At 42.5% G+C, this 23,102-nt stretch overlaps 1 protein-coding gene across 5 annotated transcripts in view; it reads left to right on the forward strand.

Moving 5' to 3' along the window:
• Positions 1 to 23,102, forward strand: part of il1rapl2 (interleukin 1 receptor accessory protein-like 2) — a 636,383-nt gene that overhangs the window by 494,281 nt on the left and 119,000 nt on the right. The gene's annotated exons all lie outside the window — the stretch shown is intronic.

Consider the following 23,102-nt stretch of genomic DNA (forward strand, 5'->3'; position numbering starts at 1 on the left):
CATCAGAGCACTTGGCACCAGGACACCCTAGGCAGGAAGTCGATGATCAACTTTGTTGTCGTGACTTCAGACCTTCAGCCGCATGTTTGGACACTTGGGTGAACAGAGAGGCTGAGCTGTCAACTGACTTGGCAGGCCCAAGCATATAGTGAGGGTCTGCTGGGGACGTCTGGTGGAGCCCTCGGCCAAGGATGTATTCAACTCCCAGCTCCGGTACAGCTTTGACCAGATTCTGGGGGAGGTTGGAGACATAGAGTCCAAGTGGACCATGTTATCTACGTCTATTGTCGATGCTGCCGCCCGTAGCTGTGGCTGCAAGGTCTGCGGTGCCTGTCGCGGTGGCAATAACCAAACCCGGTGGTGGACACCGGCAGTAAGGGATGCTGTCAAGCTGAAAAAGGAGTCCTATCGGCTGTGGTTGGCTTGTGGGACTCCTGAGGCGGCTGATGGGTACCATGAGGCCAAGCGTTTCACAGCCCAGGCTATGGCAGAGGCAACAACTCAGGCCTGGGAGGAGTTCGGTGAGGCAAGGGAGAAGGACTACGGGTTGGCCTTGAAGCGATTCTAGCAAACCGTCCTGAGCTTCAGGAGGGGTAAGCAATGCTTCGCCAACACCGTTTACAGTGGGGGTGGGGAGCTGCTGACCTCGACTGGGCACATTATCGGGCGGTGGAAGGAGTACTTCGAGGATCTCCTCAATCCTCCAGTCATGCATTCCCTGGTGGAAGCAGAGACTGGGGACTTGGGGTTGGACTCTTTCATCACCCAGGCTGAAGTCACCGAGGTGGTTAAAAAGCTCCATAGTGGCAGGGCTTTGGGGGTGGATGAGATCTGCCCTGAGTACCTCAAGTCTCTGGAGGTTGTTTGGGAGTCATGGTTGACACGCCTCTTCAGCATTGCATGGTGGGACAGTGCCTCTGGACTGGCAGACTGGGGTGGTGGTCCCTCTTTATAAGAAGGGTGACCGGAGGGTGTGTTCCAACTGTAGGGGGATCACACTCCTCAGCCTTCCTGGTAAAGCCTATGCCAGGGTATTGGAGAGGAGAGTTCGGCTGACAGTCAAACCTCGGCTTCAGGAGGAGCAGTGTGGTTTTTGTCCAGGCCATGGAACACTGGACCAGCTCTGCAGGGTACTCGAAGGTTCATGGGAGTTTGCGAAACCGCTCCAGATGTGTTTTGTGGACCTGGAGAAGGCGCTCAACTGTGTCCCTCGTGGTGCCCTGTGGGGGGTACTCCAGGAGTACGGAGTTGGGAGCCCTTTATTAGAGGCCATCCGGTGCGTTTGGTCCGAATTGCCGGCACTAAGTCAGACGTGTTCCCGGTGCATGTTGGACTCCAGCAGGGCTGTCCTTTGTCACTGGTCCTATTCATAACTTTTATGGACAGCATTTCTAGGCGCAGTCAAGGGCCAGAGGGGTCTGGTTTGGGGACTAGTGGGTTTCGTCTCTTCTTTTTGCAGATGACGTGGTACGGCTAGCCCCCTGTAGCCAAGACAAACAGCATGCACTGGGGCGGTTTGTAGCCGAGTGTGAAGGGGCTGGGATGAAGATCAGCTCCTCCAAGTCCAAGGACATGGTTCTCAACCAGAAAAGGGTGGCTTGCCCTCTTCAGGTTGGAGGGGAGTTGCTGTGGAGGAGTTCAAGTATCTCAGAGTCTTGTTCATGAGTGAGGGGAGAATGGAGTGGGAGATCAACAGACGGATCGGTGCGGCTGCCGCAGTAGTGGGGACACTGTGCTGGTCCATTGTGGTGAAGAGAGAGCTGAGCCAAAAGGTGAAGCTCTCGATTTACTAGTCGGTCTACATTCCTACCCTCACCTATGGCCATAAACTTTGGGTCATGACCGAAAGAACGAGATCCCAGTTACAAGCGGCTGATATGAGCATCCTCCGTAGGGTGGCCAGGCACTCTCTTAGAGATAGGGTGAGGAGCTCAGCCATCTGGGAGGAGCTCGGAGTAGAGCCGCTGCTCCTCTTCATCCAGAGGAGCCAGTTGAGGTGGCTTGGGCATCTATACCGGATGCCTCCTGGACGACTTCCTCGGTAGGTGTTCCAGGCATGTCCCACCAGGAGAAGGCCCAGGGGATGGCCCAGGACACGCTGGAGGGACTATGTCTCTCGGCTGGCAGTGGTGTCTGGGGAGAGGGAAGTCTGGGTGTCTGCTGAGTCTGCTGCCTCCGCAACCTGGTCTCGGATGAAGTGGAAGATGACAAGTACGAGTCTTTGAGCTAAGTGATACTATGCAATCTTTTTCTTTTTTATTTGGCCTGTGTAGGTTTAAATGAGTTGTCTACTGCACATAAGATACTCACTAGTGATAATTGCTCCAGAGAACCCTAATTGAAAAACTCTGAATTATCCTTTTAATGCATAGCTGAAAAGTTGCGGTAAAACAAATGTGAAAATTTTACTTTTTCATTTTCCTGTCAGTTAAAAATCACCTAAGGATAAATTTTGAAAAATCATGAAACATCAAACATAACCAGGCACAGAACAGAGAAAAATCTGCATTTGTTGCCCGACAGATGAGAACAAGTGTCAAATTGGATAAGGATAACAATAGTGGTGACATAACAGACAGTTTTAGGGAGCAGAGCTAGCCTCTGTTTTGTTGCACAGTGAAAAGAGGCAAAAAAAGATGGAAGTAACTCTTACATGGAACTCATCTCAAAGAGTCTGTGCATGACACTTATCTGAATATTTCATATACAAATTTTGTTCTACTTATGTAGGCACTCAGAATGTATGACTCATCTGTTGTACAATACATTGAGGACTGTTCCCCACTGTGCAGAAGAGACCTTCAGTCTCACTTGTCTCCTTTGTCCTTGTAACACTGACAGCTGACACTGTTTATTAGACGATTTGGGAGACTGTACTCCATCCAAAACAGGAAATAGGGACAAAGAATCAAAAAGTGATAAATGTATGTGTTTTTGTAAGTTTGGAATGCAAAATAGTTGTTATAGGCACAGCCAGCAGGGATGCTGGACATCTGCAAGTGCCTTGTATCATTCTGCTTGTGCTCAGATATCTTCCTGTTCAAATCAAACACACATAAGCAAAAAAAAGTATAATATCCATGATGTTTTACAAAATAGTCTTTAAAGAAAAATGTCTATTTCATTTGTTTTAGTCGGGGAGAATGTATCTTGGCAGCATTGTGGGAATACTAAGTATTGAACGAGTAATGCATATATCCGTAGTTATATTTATGATGATAAGGACAGACAACCAAAAGTACAAACACACACACAGAAATCAAAGCAGTTAAGTCCATAGATCAAGTTTGGTGTAATAAATGAATGGCACTGACAATATGATATGAATACCTGAAAAAGCCAAGAAACCATCTGAAATCTGTCAGTGTTCATATTACAATGTTTCATATTCAAGGTGCTGCACAAGAAGCATCTGATGAGCGGTCCTAGCAAACCTTTCTAACTTTACTGTGGCAAAACATATTGATAGTTACATTGGTTACAGACATATTCCTATACTTCTATATGTTTCAATGTGCACCACTGGGGTCATAAGGGTAGAGAACATAACTTCAGCATGAACCAACAGCAACCAGATGCTCCTCACAAGATTCCTGAAAGAGGATTCAAAATTAATAATCAGATAGGCCTCTCAGAGAGCTTAATAAAAGACCTGGATTTATTCTTTAAGCATTTGTGATCATTGACTACGAGTATTTTACATGACTGTGGAAGAATTTTGGCCCACTCTACTTTGCAGAATATTTTATTTCAGTCACAATGGTGTTCTTTTTGGTCAGCAGTTATTTTTTACTTATTAACTCTCCAGTGGTGGCCATTTTTGCAGTCTAATTTTTTTGATTTCTTGTTGTTGCTGATTCTGATTGAGGCCTGACTTGCGTTTCTTACTTCCTGGATGAATACTCATGCTGCTTTGGGGGTAGGTTCAGCCCAACCTTGGGATCAGCCACGTCTATCCACATTAGTTTTGTTTTTATGTTTGTTTGTTAGTCAGAGAGAGAACAAGCTTTTCATTGTTTTCTCCTATTTCGGGTGCATTTCTTTCAACCACTGTAGATTATCTCACTGATGTAGGTCAGCTTTTTTATACCAACAAATTGCAGCAAATTGCAACATCATGCTATGTGGGAATTTACATGGGTTTAAAGTGCTTTTTCAAGTGAACAAGACAAATTAAATGGCAAGGCATATCAGAATCAGAATCAGCTTTATTGCCAAGTTCGTACAAGGAATTTGACTCCGGTACACTTTGCTCTTTGGTTTTGTATTACAGAATATACATATATATTGTATATTTATTATTATATTTACAATGTACAATATATGCATATATAATAAAAAGGTGCATTTGCAACATCTGTATGCTGTTGTTTTGTACTCTATTGAATGTTCAACACAGAAACAACCTGGGGGAAGAAACTGTCTCTGTGGCGGCTGGTTTTAGCGAACAGTTCATGTGCAGGGTGTGTGGGGTCTGCAGAGATTTTAGCAGCTCTTTTCCTGACCCTAGACCTGTATAAGTCCTGGATGGAGGGAAGGTCAGCTCTGATTATTCTCTCTGCATTCTTGATTATTCGTTGAAGTCTGGATCTGTCCTGTTTTGTGGATGAGCCAAACCACACTGAGATGGATGAAGACAGGACAGATTGAATGATGGCAGTGTAGAAGATGACCAGCAGCTCCTATGGAAGGTTGAACTTCTTGAGTTGCCTCAGGAAGTACAGTCTCTGCTGGGCCTTCTTTCGAACAGTATCTATGTGTGAAGACCATCTCAGGTCCTCAGAGATGGTGGTTCCTAAGAACCTGAAGTGGTCCATGGCCGATACAGTGTTGTTGAGGATGGTGAGGGGGGCGTATGGGGGTGGTGTTCTCCGAACGTCCACCACCATTTCCACAGTCTTGAGTGGGTTGAGTTCAAGGTAGTTCTGACTGCACCAGTGTACCAGCCGATCCACCTGCTGTCTGTATGCAGACTCATCACAGTCCTGGATCAGTCCAATGACAGTGGTGTCATCTGCAAACTTAAGGAGTTTCACAGACGAGTCCGATGAGGTGCAGTCATTTGTGTACAGAGAAAAGAGGAGTGGGGATAGAACACACCCCTGGGGGGCACCAGTACTTATTGATCTGGATCGGGAGAAGATGCTACCCAGTCTCACCTGCTGCTGTCGGTCCATCAAGAAGCTGTTGATCCACTGACAGGTGGAGGTTGGGACGTTGAGCTGGGTGAGCTTTTGGTGGAGGATGTCTGGTATGATGGTGTTGAAGGCCGAGCTGGAGTCTACAAACAGGATCCTGACGTATGTCCCTGGATGGTCGAGGTGTTGCAGGATGAAGTGTAGACCTAAGTTAACAGCATCATCTGCCGACCTGTTTGCTCGGTAAGCAAATTGCAGGGGGTCCAGCAGGGGGCCTGTGATGTCTTTCAGGTGCTTCAACGCCAGCTGCTCAAAGGACTTCATGATCACAGACGTCAGGGCTACAGGCCTGTAGTCATTTAATTCTAGGATGGTGGGTTTCTTGGGTACCGGGATGATGGTGGATCGTTTGAGGCAGGAGGGGACCTCACATTTCTCCAGTGACTTGTTGAAGATCCTTGTGAAGATCGGAGCGAGTTGATTTGCACAGGCTTTCAGACATGATGGGGAGATGTTATCAGGTCCTCCAGCTTTCTTTGTTTTCATGCGCTGAAAGAGCCTATTTACATCTTCCTCGGAGATCTTTAGTGCAGGCAGAGGATCTGAAGGTAGGGGGTTGGTAGCTTTGTGGGAAGAACTTGTTCCTGAATGGGATGTGGAGGGGATGATTTGAGGTGTGAATGGCTTCTTGTCATGTCTGCAGTAGAAGCCATTCAGACGGTTGGCCAGGAGACGACTCTGTTCAGGATGGGTGGGGGGGCTCCTATAGGCAGTCAGGTTTCTCAGACCAGTCCATACAGCTGAAGTGTCAGCAGTAGAAAGGCTGTTCTTAAGCTTCTCACTGTAGCTTCTCTTGGCTGCTTTGGTCTCCTTTGTAAGTCTGTTCCTGGCCTGTTGTACCGCGCCCAATCTCCACTGCTGTGAGCTTCTTCCTTTTCCCTGCGCAGATTCCTGAGGTGTGGAGTTAACCATGGCTTGTTTTTCCCAAAGGTGCAGAAGGTCTTGGTCTGCACACACATGTCCTCACAGAAACTGATGTATGATGTCACCACATCAGTTAGTTGGTTTAGGTCAGTGGTTGAAGTTTCAAAAACAGTCCAGTCTGTGCATTCAAAGCAGGCCTGTAGCATCTGCTTTGATTCCTCAGTCCACTTCTTAACAGTGTGAACCTTGGGTTTGGAAGCTCTTAGTCTCTGTCTGTAGGTTGGGATGAGGTGGATTAGATAATGATCCGAAAAACCCAGAGCAGCCCTGGTAACAGCATGATATGAGTCCTTTAAAGCTGTGTAACAATGGTTCAGTGTGTTTTTGTCTCTGGTGGTGTCTCTGTATTTGGGGAGTTCATGGGAGAGGTTTGCTCTGTTAAAATCTCCCAGTGTTATGATGAAAGAGTCAGTGTATTTTTTCCTCCACGTCTGTAATCAGCTCAGCAAGATGTTTTTCAGCGGCAGAAGTGCAGCCATGCGGTGGAAAATATGAGCCAATTATTATAAACGAGGAAAACTCGGTGAATAAAACGGTTTACAGATTATGGAAAATGACTCCAGATCTGGACTACATGTTTTTCCTAGCACTTTTACATCTCTGCACCAACCTTCATTTATATAAAAGCAAATTCCGCCTCCTCGCCTCTTCCCCGATAGCTCTGCGTTGAGCAGCTGGAAGTCCGGCAACAGAAGTGCGCAGTCCGGGATGTTTTCACTCAGCCATGTCTCGGTAAAGCAGAGAACCGCTGATCCGCGGAGGTCTGTATTTTTACCGGTGAGAAGAAGCAGCTCGTCCATCTTGTTGTTAAGAGAGTGGACATTTGCCAGGTGGATTGAAGGCAGTGGTGTGCGAAGTCCTCTTTTGCGGAGCTTTACCAGCGCGCCAGCACGCTTTCCCCTCCGCCACTTTTGGCGCAGTATCCCGTATACAGGTCCTTCTCAAACAATTAGCATATTGTGATGAAGTTCATTATTTTCCATAATGTCATGATGAAAATTTAACATTCATATATTTTAGATTCATTGCACACTAACTGAAATATTTCAGGTCTTTTATTGTCTTAATACGGATGATTTTGGCATACAGCTCATGAAAACCCAAAATTCCTATCTCACAAAATTAGCATATCATTAAAAGGGTCTCTAAACGAGCTATGAACCTAATCATCTGAATTAACGAGTTAACTCTAAACACCTGCAAAAGATTCCTGAGGCCTTTAAAACTCCCAGCCTGTTTCATCACTCAAAACCCCAATCATGGGTAAGACTGCCGACCTGACTGCTGTCCAGAAGGCCACTATTGACACCCTCAAGCAAGAGGGTAAGACACAGAAAGAAATTTCTGAACGAATAGGCTGTTCCCAGAGTGCTGTATCAAAGCACCTCAGTGGGAAGTCTGTGGGAAGGAAAAAGTGTGGCAGAAAACGCTGCACAATGAGAAGAGGTGACCGGACCCTGAGGAAGATTGTGGAGAAGGGCCGATTCCAGACCTTGGGGGACCTGCGGAAGCAGTGGACTGAGTCTGGAGTAGAAACATCCAGAGCCACCGTGCACAGGCGTGTGCAGGAAATGGGCTACAGGTGCCGCATTCCCCAGGTCAAGCCACTTTTGAACCAGAAACAGCGGCAGAAGCGCCTGACCTGGGCTACAGAGAAGCAGCACTGGACTGTTGCTCAGTGGTCCAAAGTACTTTTTTCAGATGAAAGCAAATTCTGCATGTCATTCGGAAATCAAGGTGCCAGAGTCTGGAGGAAGACTGGGGAGAAGGAAATGCCAAAATGTCAGAAGTCCAGTGTCAAGTACCCACAGTCAGTGATGGTCTAGGGTGCCGTGTCAGCTGCTGGTGTTGGTCCACTGTGTTTTATCAAGGGCAGGGTCAATGCAGCTAGCTATCAGGAGATTTTGGAGCACTTCATGCTTCCATCTGCTGAAAAGCTTTATGGAGATGAAGATTTCATTTTTCAGCACGACCTGGCACCTGTTCACAGTGCCAAAACCACTGGTAAATGGTTTACTGACCATGGTATCACTGTGCTCAATTGGCCTGGCAACTCTCCTGACCTGAACCCCATAGAGAATCTGTGGGATATTGTGAAGAGAATGTTGAGAGACTCAAGACCCAACACTCTGGATGAGCTAAAGGCCGCTATCGAAGCATCCTGGGCCTCCATAAGACCACAGCAGTGCCACAGGCTGATTGCATCCATGCCACGCCGCATTGAAGCAGTCATTTCTGCAAAAGGATTCCCGACCAAGTATTGAGTGCATAACTGTAAATGATTATTTGAAGGTTGAAGTTTTTTTTATTAAAAACACTTTTCTTTTATTGGTCGGATGAAATATGCTAATTTTGTGAGATAGGAATTTTGGGTTTTCATGAGCTGTATGCCAAAATCATCCGTATTAAGACAATAAAAGACTTGAAATATTTCAGTTAGTGTGCAATGAATCTAAAATATATGAATGTTAAATTTTCATCATGACATTATGGAAAATAATTAACTTTATCACAATATGCTAATATTTTGAGAAGGACCTGTAGTGCCGCAGCTCCACTTGCCAGGAGCTCAGTGAACCTCGGATCGATGAAAGATGGTGAAAAAATCCCGAGAGGACTCTCTGATGTTGAGAAGTTCCTCTCTACTGAATGAGACCACAGGATTGTGGCCCGACACCACAGTACTGTGGCTCGAAAAACATAAAAACACACAAAATACAAAAACAAAGAGAGAGCGAACCTCCGAAGCTGCCATTGTCAGCGCCATCTTGGTGAAAGATGTTTCCAATACTTCAGCAAGTGACAAGCTCTTTTCTGCAGAAAGTGATATTTAATTCAATGATTTCACAATCTAATGAAGGTAGACAAAGGTGTGAGTGCAAAAGATGAAGGTGCTCTTTCAATATATGCTTCACTGACTCTGTGTGTATGTGCATGTTGAGAGGGTTTTGTCACTGCCCGAACCTCGTTCAATCATTTTCGTTGTTCATTTGCTGTCCCCCCTCTCTGGTGCTGTTAATGTCGGTGTGTGGAAATGAAAAATGCATTAATGAATATGGCTGAGACAGTGACAGTGCATTGACTGATGGCAGAATGAACAAGCTCATTATTAAAGGTCTTATCACCTCTCAACAGATGCAGCTCCACACACCAACAGGGAGAGAGAAGGACCTGACATTTTGTTCTCTGCATTCATTTGTCATCATAATCAACACTTTATACAACCTCTATGAAAAGTTGTACAAGGATCTTCTGTAGGTCAAGGTCACCTGAAGTACCAAGAACACAATAATCGTTGATTTGTACCGATTCAAAGCATTCAAGGCAGGTTTGCTTCAAAACCGATTCCCATTGCAATACTTTTTCAAAGCTAATAATATCAAGTTTGTTTGAAAAATCTGGAGTAGTAAAATAACCTGCTATCATGGCAGTGGTGCTAGGGTAAAACACGCGACCCATGTTTGGTGGGCTTTGTCATCTACGCAGACACGGGTTCGACAGGGGTTCACAACCCCTTGACCTTCGCTGCACGTCTTGCCACCTCTTTCCGCCTCTTTCCTGTCAGGTCACTGTCAAAAGATTTTTTTTAAATGAAGGCCAGTATTACCATAAAAAACACCAAAATAAAACTTTAGACACTCACCAGTGATGTTCCAGATGATGATTTTCTTGACAAAAACCGATACTAAGTCCTGTTTAATTCCTGTTTGGAGTTCCTGTATGTTATTTGTAATATGGTGCTTCAGCAGGGGTTAAATTTAGGGATGCACAAATATGATAATTTGGGCTAATATCAATATTTTATATTTATTGTGATGTTTTGGCTGATACTAATACTGATATGTTAAACAAATCGTCTGATTCCGATGTTAATGCCAATAATATATTACATCCCTAGTTCATTTGGTTAAGAAAGCTATATCAATGTCCTGACAATGTGTCACCTATAACTCACTAAATTCCATTATTTGTAAATACACTGTATGTCTGACACAACACATATAGCTACAGTCTTCAATAAACACACACTTTGCTCCTGCTGCTTCCATGTCTGGCAATATGCCTTTTTTGCTAGGCTTACGTTAGCATGTGTTATTTCTGTTTTCATATGACTTGATGATTCAGCTTTGTTGGACCACTTGTTGCTGAATATTGGACTACTTGCACAGACACCCCCCCCCCCCCCCTCCCCTCAGAAGGAAGACAACGACAAGTAAAACCCATCCTTTATTTTTATTTCCTTATTAGAAGGCCTGGGCAGGGTCAGAGGTTGTAGAGCGATGAGAATCGCTAGTTAGAATGTGTTCTGAATGGTATGTACATGTAACTCTGTTATTGAAACTTTGATGTGCTGCGTGTTACCTGGAAGCAATGGCGCTCCCAGCTCTGTGCGTGTTTAGTGGAGTATTGAACACCTGAGAAGTGTGTTGTAAGACTGGACTGTTAAAATAACCTCATGGTGAAATCCCATTCTTTTTGTCCTCAACCTCACTGCTGGCCAGCTTGCCACCAAACGTTTATAACCCTTTGTGTGCTCAGGAGTTTGGGGGAGGTTTTATGAACTGAGCAGAAGTTACAGTGTAGCTGCGCCCCACTCTCCACTCACCACCACACCCCTTTTCCATATTCTCATTCTTGCCATAACTGCTGGTTGATTCAATACATACCCACTGCTGTTTGTTTAATTTTGCTTAGTTAGATGTGGTACCCCTTTGTGTAAAACTTTGCATGTTGAGTAGGTGAAGATTATTAAATATTCACATAGATAAAGAAAAAGCGTTTTGTGTTTATTGTGTGTAAACGTGATTTGTCAGTCAAGATAAGGTTAAAAGTTCCCCACGTTTTGGCTGAAACGGTCGATTAAACAGTGACATCTCTGGCAATAGTTATTATTTATTACGGAGTATTTAACGGTTGTAATTGTCAAAGGCGTTGAGCCGCAATTATAACACCAGAAACATCTCTGGTCTCGATTCATAAATGAGGATTTTGGTTAAGAAGTTGATTTTGTCAGGTTATGATTTTTAATTATAATTATTGATATCAATAATCATACTTCCAACAGCTTGTAGCATCTTTCAATGTGGTTCCAGTCAATTGTGTGCATGAAAAATGGTAAAAAGTGTTGTTTTTCTGCATGATAAATTTAATTTGTTATAAATATTACTGAAAACTGAATATCAAGATTTGATATTTCAGGGGCTCAAACACAATCATTAAAAAAAGCTGTGATCTGCACACCTGGGATGGGATCGGGAGATTTCTAATTTCACTGTTAATGATCAACTATTGCTCGTTGCTTTTTCTCAAAATTTAAGTTGCCTTCTATCTTAGGCCACCTTCACACTGCATGTCTTAATGCTCAAATCCAATTTTTTCAGAAATCTGATTTTTTTTGTGTGTTCGTTCACATTACTTTGAAAATGTTGCGGCTCCAAACTGACCCACATGCACATAAGAAACATTTGAGTGTCGTCAAGCGCAGCACAACAGTAAACATGGAGAAATAGGTGCTATGGTTTAATTGCACAACAGAAGCTGTTTGGATGCGGAGGTACTGCCAGCAGTGGTGGGGCAGGGATGTTAACAACTTTACAGAGATCCAAGTTGATTTAGAACTTTATCATGTCAAGGGCAGTTTTCAATCATATACAGGGGTTGGACGATGAAAATGAAACACCTGTCATTTTAGTGTGGGAGGTTTCATGGCTAAATTGGACCAGCCTGGTAACCAGTCTTCATTGATTGCACATTGCACCAGTAAGAGCAGAGTGTGAAGGTTCAATTAGCAGGGTAAGAGCACAGTTTTGCTCAAAATATTGAAATGCACACAACATTATGGGTGATATACCAGAGTTCAAAAGAGGACCAATTGTTGGTGCACGTCTTGCTGGCACATCTGTGACCAAGACAGCAAGTCTTTGTGATGTATCAAGAGCCACGGTATCCAGGGTAATGTCAGCATACCACCAAGAAGGACCAACCAGATCCAACAGGATTAACTGTGGACGCAAGAGGAAGCTCTCTAAAAGGGATGTTCGGGTGCTAACCCGGATTGTATCCAAAAAACATAAAACCACGGCTCCCCAAATCACAGCAGAATTAAATGTGCACCTCAACTCTCCTGTTTCCACCAGAACTGTCCGTCGGGAGCTCCACAGGGTCAATATACACGGCCGGGCTGCTATAGCCAAACCTTTGGTCACTCATGCCAATGCCAAACGTCAGTTTCAATGGTGCAAGGAGCGCAAATCGTGGGCTGTGGACAATGTGAAACATGTATTGTTCTCTGATGAGTCCACCTTTACTGTTTTCCCCACATCCTGGAGAGTTACGGTGTGGAGAAGCCCCAAAGAAGCGTACCACCTAGATAAATGCATGCCCAGAGTCAAGCATGGGGGTGGATCAGTGATGGTTTGGGCTGCCATATCATGGCATTCTCTTGGCCCAATACTTGTGCTAGATGGGTGCGTCACTGCCAAGGACTAACGAACCATTCTTGAGGACCTTGTGCATCCAATGGTTCAAACATTGTATCCTGAAGGCGATGCCGTGTATCAGGATGACAATGCACCAATACACACAGCAAGACTGGTGAAAGATTGGTTTGATTAACATGAAAGGGAAGTTGAACATCTCCCATGGCCTGCACAGTCACCAGATCTAAATATTATTGAGCCACTTTGGGGTGTTTTGGAGGAGTGAGTCAGGAAACGTTTTCCTCCACCAGTATCACGTAGTGACCTGGCCACTATCCTGCAAGAAGAATGGCTTAAAATCCCTCTGACCACTGTGCAGGACTTGTATATGTCATTCCCAAGACAAATTGATGCTGTATTGGCCACAAAAGGAGGCCCTACACCATACTAATAAGTTATTGTGGTCTAAAACCACATGTTTCAGTTTCATTGTCCAGCCCCTGTATGTCAGCGCCTTTCCTGTCAACTCCACAGGCAGAAGACTTGATGCAATCCAGTGTTTCGAACTGCAGCAGGGGCACAACATCACATGCTCGGTAACAAATCAATAGCATTTTAAAGACCTCTGTTTGAACGGTTGAAAACAAATTTTACAATACAAACTACATTTTACATCCAGACGGTTCCTATGAGCCTTTCAATTAGGCTTGAATAAAGTTTCATCTCTGTTTATTAATGAGCTCCAACGTCTCGCTGTCTCTCCACTGTGCAGTTCTATTCTAGCCCCTAGTCTGTTTTGCTAACTGCTCCCGTTTCCTGCTGGGCAGCCCAAAATGTTGATGAATGCGCTGTAAAGTGATGTCAAAGTCACATCTAATGCGCCTTGGTCGTTCCCACTGGAGTCACATTCCAAAAGATCAGATACGAGTCGGATTCAGGACCACATATGAATGTGGCTCAAATGTGACTTGAAAAAGTCAGATACGGGCCAGATATGAGCGTTCACACTTATTTTAAAACGTCTGACCTGGTCAGTTGACAACCCAAAAAATCAGATTTGGGCCACTCTTGCCTGCAGTGTGAACGGCTGTAAAGCAAGACCCATCAGAGTTCTAGACAACAAAATAAGGCTTAATTCTGTTTTCTTCAATTACCCCTACCCCTTGGTCACATCTCTTCTCTTGACTTCTACTACCCTTTATCTTAGCCCTTTGTAACAGGTAAAATTTTCCAGTTTACTGTAATTGTAACCTACGTTAGAAGAGCCCCGTGCCTTGTTACCGATTGTTTGAGTTTGAAAAAGGCATTATTTGTAAGCCATGTTAAAGAGGATTAAAAGCAATAATAATAATGATGCCACATTAGATTAAACCAAAGTGAAAAATATACTTCACTGAGAACATGGTAACACTCTGAAAGACTTCAGTGATCCACAGGTAGCACAAAGATAATTAGCCAAATCTCTATGGGTTGTTGGGGTCCCTCCAGCCCCCATGATGGAAATAAATCAAGTTTCTATCCATCCTGTCACTGGGACCAGCAGTGGTTAGGTAAGACTCCCGTACTTTATTTGAATCGATTAATTAGAATCACTAACTATACAGTATTTCTCCCTCACACTCATATAATGAAATGGCAGCTGAAGCACAAAATGTTGCTGATGCAAGCTGTGCTCCTGCAGGATGTGGTTGGCCCAAATCAAGTGTCCGTATGCTGCTCATTGTGTCCCTTAGTCTCTAGTTCTCTGTGCTTGGGATTCTTTTTAGTCGTGTGCTTTTCTTTTCAAACCGTTTCTTCAAACTGGTCTTTTAGCCATCAACATGGTAAAAGACCTTTGGGGTTACAGTCAATCTGGATTTTTTATTGCTATACTTAGAAGAACATTTTGCTTTTTATTGAGACTTATTAGCAGACTCAGATTGCTTTTACAGGATTAATGGCATTTCAGTCTGATACAATGAGATTTTTAATGATGACTGTGCATTCATAGGTGCTCTGCTGCCAGAGTGAACACGAACAATGCTCTGGTAGGCTGACACTTTTCCTCCTCTCGGAGTACAAAAATAGAATATTTTACAGTTTGCATGATACAGCTGGCATTATGCATTATTTAAGACAAAAACATCCAATCATCATGAGAGGATTTGAATCTTGGCTGGGTCCTTTCTGCATCTGCGTGGCGATTGTTTAACTGCACTATTTTTCTCTAAACATTAAATACATGTGAGTTCTCAAACCTGGTAATTCTGTTTTTTTCAGTGACTTTATGATTTTACCATTGGTTGGCTCTAGGTTAGCCTTGCAATAGGCTGGTAGCCTATTCTGGATGTTTGTCTCTCACCATCATCTATGTTTGTACAGCTCATCTGTTCCTAATGTCTAGCAGTCTACTCTAAAGCCGTTACAGACCATGACTGAGATATTTTAAGGATCTCATTGGATGTCAGCATGGAGCTAGGAATTCATTACCTCCAGTAATCAAAATCCAAACAAGGAAAAAAAAACTTTGCTCAAATGATTGATTTACCAAGTTTGGGTCTAGCTCAAGTCTAAAGTCATCTGCCAACACAAAAAATAATGAATCAATTGTAAGAGTTAAAGCAATCATTGAAAATTTACAATAGTATTTGGGTGCGAAATGTGCGCAAACCTGAGTTTGCATGTCCTAATTTTGAAATAACACACCAAGGCAAATATAATTCTCAAAGCATTCCTGGGCAAATAGCATCTCTCTGCAGTGTGGCAATCTAATTTCATTTGAATGGTGTATTACTCATGTATTTAGGGGAAAGTCTTTTCATATTTATGTATATACAGGTCCTTCTCAAAATATTAGCATATTGTGATAAAGTTCATTATTTTCCATAATGTCATGATGAAAATTTAACATTCATATATTTTAGATTCATTGCACACTAACTGAAATATTTCAGGTCTTTTATTGTCTTAATACGGATGATTTTGGCATACAGCTCATGAAAACCCAAAATTCCTATCTCACAAAATTAGCATATTTCATCCGACCAATAAAAGAAAAGTGTTTTTAATAAAAAAAACTTCAACCTTCAAATAATCATTTACAGTTATGCACTCAATACTTGGTCGGGAATCCTTTTGCAGAAATGACTGCTTCAATGCGGCGTGGCATGGATGCAATCAGCCTGTGGCACTGCTGTGGTCTTATGGAGGCCCAGGATGCTTCGATAGCGGCCTTTAGCTCATCCAGAGTGTTGGGTCTTGAGTCTCTCAACATTCTCTTCACAATATCCCACAGATTCTCTATGGGGTTCAGGTCAGGAGAGTTGCCAGGCCAATTGAGCACAGTGATACCATGGTCAGTAAACCATTTACCAGTGGTTTTGGCACTGTGAACAGGTGCCAGGTCGTGCTGAAAAATGAAATCTTCATCTCCATAAAGCTTTTCAGCAGATGGAAGCATGAAGTGCTCCAAAATCTCCTGATAGCTAGCTGCATTGACCCTGCCCTTGATAAAACACAGTGGACCAACACCAGCAGCTGACACGGCACCCCAGACCATCACTGACTGTGGGTACTTGACACTGGACTTCTGGCATTTTGGCATTTCCTTCTCCCCAGTCTTCCTCCAGACTCTGGCACCTTGATTTCCGAATGACATGCAGAATTTGCTTTCATCTGAAAAAAGTACTTTGGACCACTGAGCAACAGTCCAGTGCTGCTTCTCTGTAGCCCAGGTCAGGCGCTTCTGCCGCAGTTTCTGGTTCAAAAGTGGCTTAACCGTGGAAATGCGGCACCTGTAGCCCATTTCCTGCACACGCATGTGCACGGTGGCTCTGGATGTTTCTACTCCAGACTCAGTCCACTGCTTCCGCAGGTCCCCCAAGGTCTGGAATCGGCCCTTCTCCACAACCTTCCTCAGGGTCCTGTCACCTCTTCTCGTTGTGCAGCGTTTTCTGCCACACCTTTTCCTTCCTACAGACTTCCCACTGAGGTGCCTTGATACAGCACTCTGGGAACAGCCTATTCGTTCAGAAATTTCTTTCTGTGTCTTACCCTCTTGCTTGAGGGTGTCAATAGTGGCCTTCTGGACTGCAGTCAGGTCGGCAGTCTTACCCATGATTGGGGTTTTGAGTGATGAACCAGGCTGGGAGTTTTAAAGGCCTCAGGAATCTTTTGCAGGTGTTTAGAGTTAACTCGTTGATTCAGATGATTAGGTTCATAACTCGTTTAGAGACCCTTTTAATGATATGCTAATTTTGTAAGATAGGAATTTTGGGTTTTCATGAGCTGTATGCCAAAATCATCCGTATTAAGACAATAAAAGACCTGAAATATTTCAGTTAGTGTGCAATGAATCTAAAATATATGAATGTTAAATTTTCCTCATGACATTATGGAAAATAATTAACTTTATCACAATATGCTAATATTTTGAGAAGGACCTGTAAATCGAGATGTATATTTACACTGCACGGTGGGGCAGTGGTTTGCCCTGTTGCATGGCAGCAAGAAGGTCCTGAGTTTGCATCTGTGAGTTCTATAGGATACTCCAGATTCTTCTCAAAATTCAGAAACATGATTGCTGTGTCAAATGGTCTCTTACAAATTGCCCTTAATGTATGAGTGTGCGTGTGCATGCTTGTTTGTCCTTTATGTCTTTGCGTTATCCTGTGAAAGACTGGCAACATGCCCATGCTGTACCCCATTTTTCACCTAATGATCACTGGAGACAGACACACTGTGACCCAGCACAGATAAGCGGGTATTGTTATGAACTTGTGTTTGAGATTTGGATTTTTGTGTCTGTTTTCTTTATTTCCCAATTGTTTATGTTCTTTAAGCTGTGGCCATTTCAGTTTATTTATTTGTGTATTAGTTTCCTAGTTAATGCTTGTGTTCTTTGTACTTTTAGATTTATTCTGTTAGATTTTTCCCCTGGGTCTCTTTGCAGCACTATTTAGCTTCTGCTGTGTTAATTAGTCACCCTTCCCCAGCCTTCCTTCTGTCTCAGCTGCTGCACATTTTCCTTTTATTAGCTCTTCTGGGTCATTGGTCATCCACCACCCTTGCCTCAGTATATTAACTCACTGGTTTTCATTGTTCTCTGCTGAATTCTTCTGGTTGGCTGTCCGTTGCCATGCTTGTTGTCGTATTTCCTGTGTCTCCCTCATACTCCATGTTCTGATCGTCTTGTGCAGTTTTGTAACCTTTTGCCTTTCATTATCATCAAATACTTTTCACCTCTGGTTCCGTCTGCATTTGGGTCCGATTGCAGACCACACATGACAGAATAATTCAACCACTTGGACCCAGCGGATTTCCCTTTAGATCAGGACTTTTATAGATTCACACACATATGGAGAGTGTACTGTGATACGGTGGCCCAGTCTGGCGATCCCTGGGTCCGTCCGATGCCTCCGTCCCTGTCTCCAGGGGTCCAGCTGACACCTCTGTTCCAGTTCCCAAGGATCCTCACTACCTCATCATCTTATGGCAGACGACACCGCCGCCGCAAGACCTCCACTCCTGCTGTGGATGTTGTGATCGATGTCTCCTGTCCTTCCCTTATGTCACCCCACCCACAGCCTCTCCAGCAGCATCCAGCTGTCCGCAGCAGACATCTCAGCCTGATATTTACTCGGAGCACCAGAGCCCACTCTGTCACCTTAGAGCCCCAGAGACTGCTCGTCATCTCCTCCATGCTTCCGACCTCAGTCCTCCCAGTGCCTCCTGTTGCCCCTCTAGCTCTAATCAGTAGTCCACAGCATAAGGCAATTTCAACGCCTTCCTTTGCCGCTGCTGCAGCTTCTACATTCCCAGTAGCAGCAGCCACAGCAATCCCTACTAGGGCTGGAACTAAGGATTATTTTGCTAATCGATTAATCTGTTGACTTTTTTGACAGTTAACTGATTAATAATCAGACAGCAAAAGGAACTTAATAGATTTTTTTTACTGAATTTGAACTAGCTGAAGCTAAAACTATGCCACTTGAGGAGTTCTGGATAGTGCATATTTACAGACATGGAAGGTTGTTAATCTTAAATTCAAAATGTATATATTTTTTGTACAGTTTTGGCTTAATTACTGCTCTGAGTGCGTCGTTCTTTCAGCAAATGGCATATTTTAAAGTCTGTATACTCCAGTAAACCATTATTCGATTACTAAATTAGTTGACAATTATTTCAATAACTGATTAATCACGATTATTGTTTCATCCCTAGTTCCCACTTTATTGTCCTCGTCAGCAGCTAATGTAGCTCCCATGTCTGCATCATGCGCTTTAGAAATTGCGAAATTGTCTTTATCGCTTTCTGCACCCCATTATCAGGTCCATCTGTACCTCTGACTCCATACTCCGTTGAGGCATCTTCTGGCTACCATACCACTCTCCAGAGTTCCGTCGAGGACTCTCCTGGCTTCCATGCCATCCTCCAGGGTTCCTCCAAGGCTTCCAGTGGTTCCACCATTAACTATTTCCACATTGAACCATTACCAACCCAACAAACACTGCACTGCTTCATACTGTTTCTAGTTTTAAATGTCTCAAACATGCCTGCATTTGTTTGTGTTTTAAACTCAGACAATAAAACCTCATTTCAGCTGGAAATGTTGGTCACTTTTGTTAGAACAACTCTTTGTTAATGAGGGACACTATTCCCTGCTGTTGAGTGCATTTTAAGCTCTGAACAACTAGGTGTTGTGATTATTAATAGGAATATATTATTTATTGTTAATACTTTAATATTTTATTAAATAATATTTCAGTCTGTTAAGGGTTGTCCTGTGAATACCAGCCCAATAAGGCGGTGTTATTAGGGCAAAATTGAAAGGGATGAACCAAGCACTGGCATTACTAAACAGCAAAACTCTGCACACAAGAATTTATTAACAAAAATAAGTCAACTCAATGTCAAACATATTTCAATCAACGTACTCTTTGCTATGCTAAAACAGCCCAACTAAACTAATGGGCTATGTACAATATAAACAAGTTGATCAAAGATGGTTGAAAACCATGACCAAAAGAGTGATGCAATATTACCATGCAATGTTATTTATGTTTAAGAACCAAGGATTATCTTGAAGAATCTGGAAGTTAAGTTAAGTTAGTCTTCGAACTAACTTAGGCAATAATTGGTATACCTTTAAACAACCATTCACAACACAAGATCCGATAAAACATTATTTTAATAAAACATTTTAAAGAATGATTTGCTGAATAAAACCAACCTTCTGGTTGACTAATTCTCAAGGGTGTTCAATTAGCTGCCTTTATTTATTAAAATAATATTTGTTTTTGTAATAAATAATTATTATTATTTTGAATACGAACCAAACCTTTTGGATAAATGGGTCTTAATAGGGTTTAATTAATTATCACATTTAGTAAAATATTATTTAAGGAAATATGACTTACCTAGATTGGAAACTAACAACCTTTCTGGGTAAATGATCTTCAACTGACTCATAAAGTTTGTAGCTGATTACTAGAATCAAACACATACCTTTAAAATACCACTAATTAAAAGGGTCGAAATGCATAAGCGTGGATGGCGTGTTATGGCCAATTTTCAAACACAGAACACATCCTTACCTGAGTGCTAGTCCGTTAGCACTTAATGTAGTTTAGTTTCTCAACACAAATGAAAACAAACATCATTAAACAAACATTTTGATTATTTAACTCTAAACTAATCTTCTCTGCCCAAAAACACTACCTCTTACATGAACCGTGCTGAGGAGAAGTTGTCCTGGGTGTTGAGGAAAAACATCCACTTGTGGGTAAACAAAGGGTTAGCTTAAAGGTAACTTCTGTAGCTGTTGGAAAGGGGCGGCTCGTTCTGTCAGCCCAGGCAGAACTGCACGCAGAGTGGCATGCTGTGTTGCAGTACCTTTGTCCGTCCTTCAGACCGGGAAAACCGCTCCACTTCGCGTTGTAGAGATAGGGTCTCTGCTGGGAACTCTCTAGAACACAGTTTGCTTCTGTAGACCTCAGAAGAAAAGTCAAGCCACGCTTGTACCTTAATTAACCCTTTCATGAATAAATACCGGATACACAAACAGCAATTCATTTCTACTTAACTTTGTGCATATGATCGTATGACACTCTTGGATCCAGTTTGAAGAGTTATGTCTGTTTGCCAGCAAAGAGACATTAACGCGCTGTTGTGATTATGACTATATTATTTAATATTTAATATTAATACTTTTATACTTTATTAAATAATATTTCAGTCTGTTAAGGGTTGTCCTGTGAATACCAGCCCAAAAAGGCGGTGGTATTAGGACAAAATTGAAAGGGATGAGCCAATCTCTGGCATTGTTGAACAGCAAAACTCTGCACACATGGAATGAATTCATACAATTTCTTAAAATACAAGAATTTATTAACAAAAATAAGTCAACTCAAAGTCAAACATATTTCAATCAACATACTCTTTACTATGCTAAAACAATCCAACTAAACTACCAAGCAGAATCAAAGAATAAGGAAGACCAATGAGCTATGTACAATATAAACAAGTTGATCAAAGATGGTTGAAAACTATGACCGCAAGAGTGATGCAACATTACCATGCAATGTTATTTATGTTTTAGAACCAAGGATTATCTTGAAGAATCTGGAAGTGAAGTTAGTCTTCGAACTATCTTAGGCAATAAGTGGCATACCTTTAGACAACCATTCACAATGCAAGATCAGATAAAAGGTTATTTTAATAAAATAATTTTAAAGAATGATCTGCTGAATAAAACCAACCTTCTGGATGACCAATTCTCAATGGTGTTTAATTAGCTGCCTTTATTTATTAAAATACTATTTAAATAAATATTATTTTGAATAAAGACCAAACCTTTGAGAAATTGCCTTAATTGTGTTACTTAGTCATCAAGTTTAGTAAAATAATATTTAGGGAAATATTATTTTACTAGACTGAAAACTAACAACCTTTCTGAGTAAATATTCTTTAACAGGCAATGACGTGTCCTAAGCTGTTAGCAGTTTAGGGCTAACAAAAGAGGCTGATAGCTTCGCACCAGAATCAAATGCACACTTTTAAAAATACCGTCAATAAAAGGGTTAAAATGCATAAGCGCGGATGGCGCGTTATGATCAATCTTCTGTGTTTAATATCACCTTTTAAATAAAGTTTGTCTTAACTTTCAAAAACACACAAACGCAGAACACAAAGCTGAGCACGTGTGCTGGAGATAGCCTGCTAGCACTAAAATAGCTGAGTTTCACACAAACAAAACCAAACTTCATAAAATGAAAAACATTTAGATCATTTCATCCTAAATATCTCTATTACTCTGCCCAAACACCTAACCTCGTATGAACCATGCTGAGGAGTTGTCCGGGCAACGACGACGTTGAAGAAAGCTCTGTGAACAAAGGGTTAGCTTCCAGCTAACCTCCGGAGCAGTGGCTGGGCGGCCCGTTCTGTCCACGGACCGGACTGTCCAGTTTTCCCACTTCAGAAATACATTTCTAAGATATTAATGAGAGCATCATTTTGCATTGACAACCATGTTTAAAAGGGTATGTTACTTAACTAAAACGCCTTCCTGGGCACTGCTTATTTATTCGACCTTTTAGCAAGCTAAACCTTTAGGCATTTCCTTTATTCTGAGGAAGACATTTTAGGGTCAGCCCTCCCACCAACACCCCACATAAGCTAGTGTAGAAATTATAGTCAGGTAGGTTTGTACACTTGGCACCAATCATATCCTAACTCATCAAAAGTTGTTGCTCGTTCCCCTGTAACACCCTCTGCTCCCTTCATAGCCCTTCATTTTTAATTTATGCCTGTAATCATCAAGCTTAATGTACAGTGCTAAGGGGAGGGTTTCTTCTGCCATCAGGGCATCTTTCCACTGTGGTCCTGCTCTGCAGCAGATGGTGTCTGTGATATAAAGCATATTATGCATCTTTCACCTTAATACTTGCACCAGGGTCCCATTAAGCCAATTGATCCCTCATGAACCTGCTGTAAACAGTGAGCTCCAGATCTCTAGATCTGTACATGTTTCCAAAGAGCATTCTTGCACTAAGAATAGGGCCAAATTTGTGCTGTATTCTTTTTTCTCTTTCTTGTGTGATATTCATCTTCCAACCCTGATGATTCACTAATTGTCTTAGCATTTTGTCTTTAAGATGCACTAATAATTTCACCAGCTTTTTTTATTGTAAACTGCTTTTCTCCTAAAAACAAATAACATTTGTCCTTTTTTGCTCTAAATTTAGTTTTTAATGCTCTCATACTGTGAACGCAGGTGTTTTTCTTCAAGATTAATATATAGTCAGAATTCCACACCAGCCCATACCTGCTCTCAGCTCATTCTCTGCTCATATTCTTGGGTATTCTAAAAGGTGCAGCGCTACATCCAGCTCACAAGATCTGCTACCCAACAAACTCTCTGTGCTGACAGTTTCCCCAAAATGAGGTATCATGTATTTAGGGAAAAATTCTGCCCATACTGATGTATATTTATTAAATCGCAGCCTAAGAAAAGTCTTCTCCGGTGCAGAGAAGATAAAGGGAAAAAAGGGTTTTACAAAAAGCTGGTCCAGGATGTCAC

This window comes from Girardinichthys multiradiatus, chromosome 23 (genome assembly GCF_021462225.1).
Source record: "Girardinichthys multiradiatus isolate DD_20200921_A chromosome 23, DD_fGirMul_XY1, whole genome shotgun sequence".
Taxonomy (NCBI): domain Eukaryota; kingdom Metazoa; phylum Chordata; class Actinopteri; order Cyprinodontiformes; family Goodeidae; genus Girardinichthys; species Girardinichthys multiradiatus.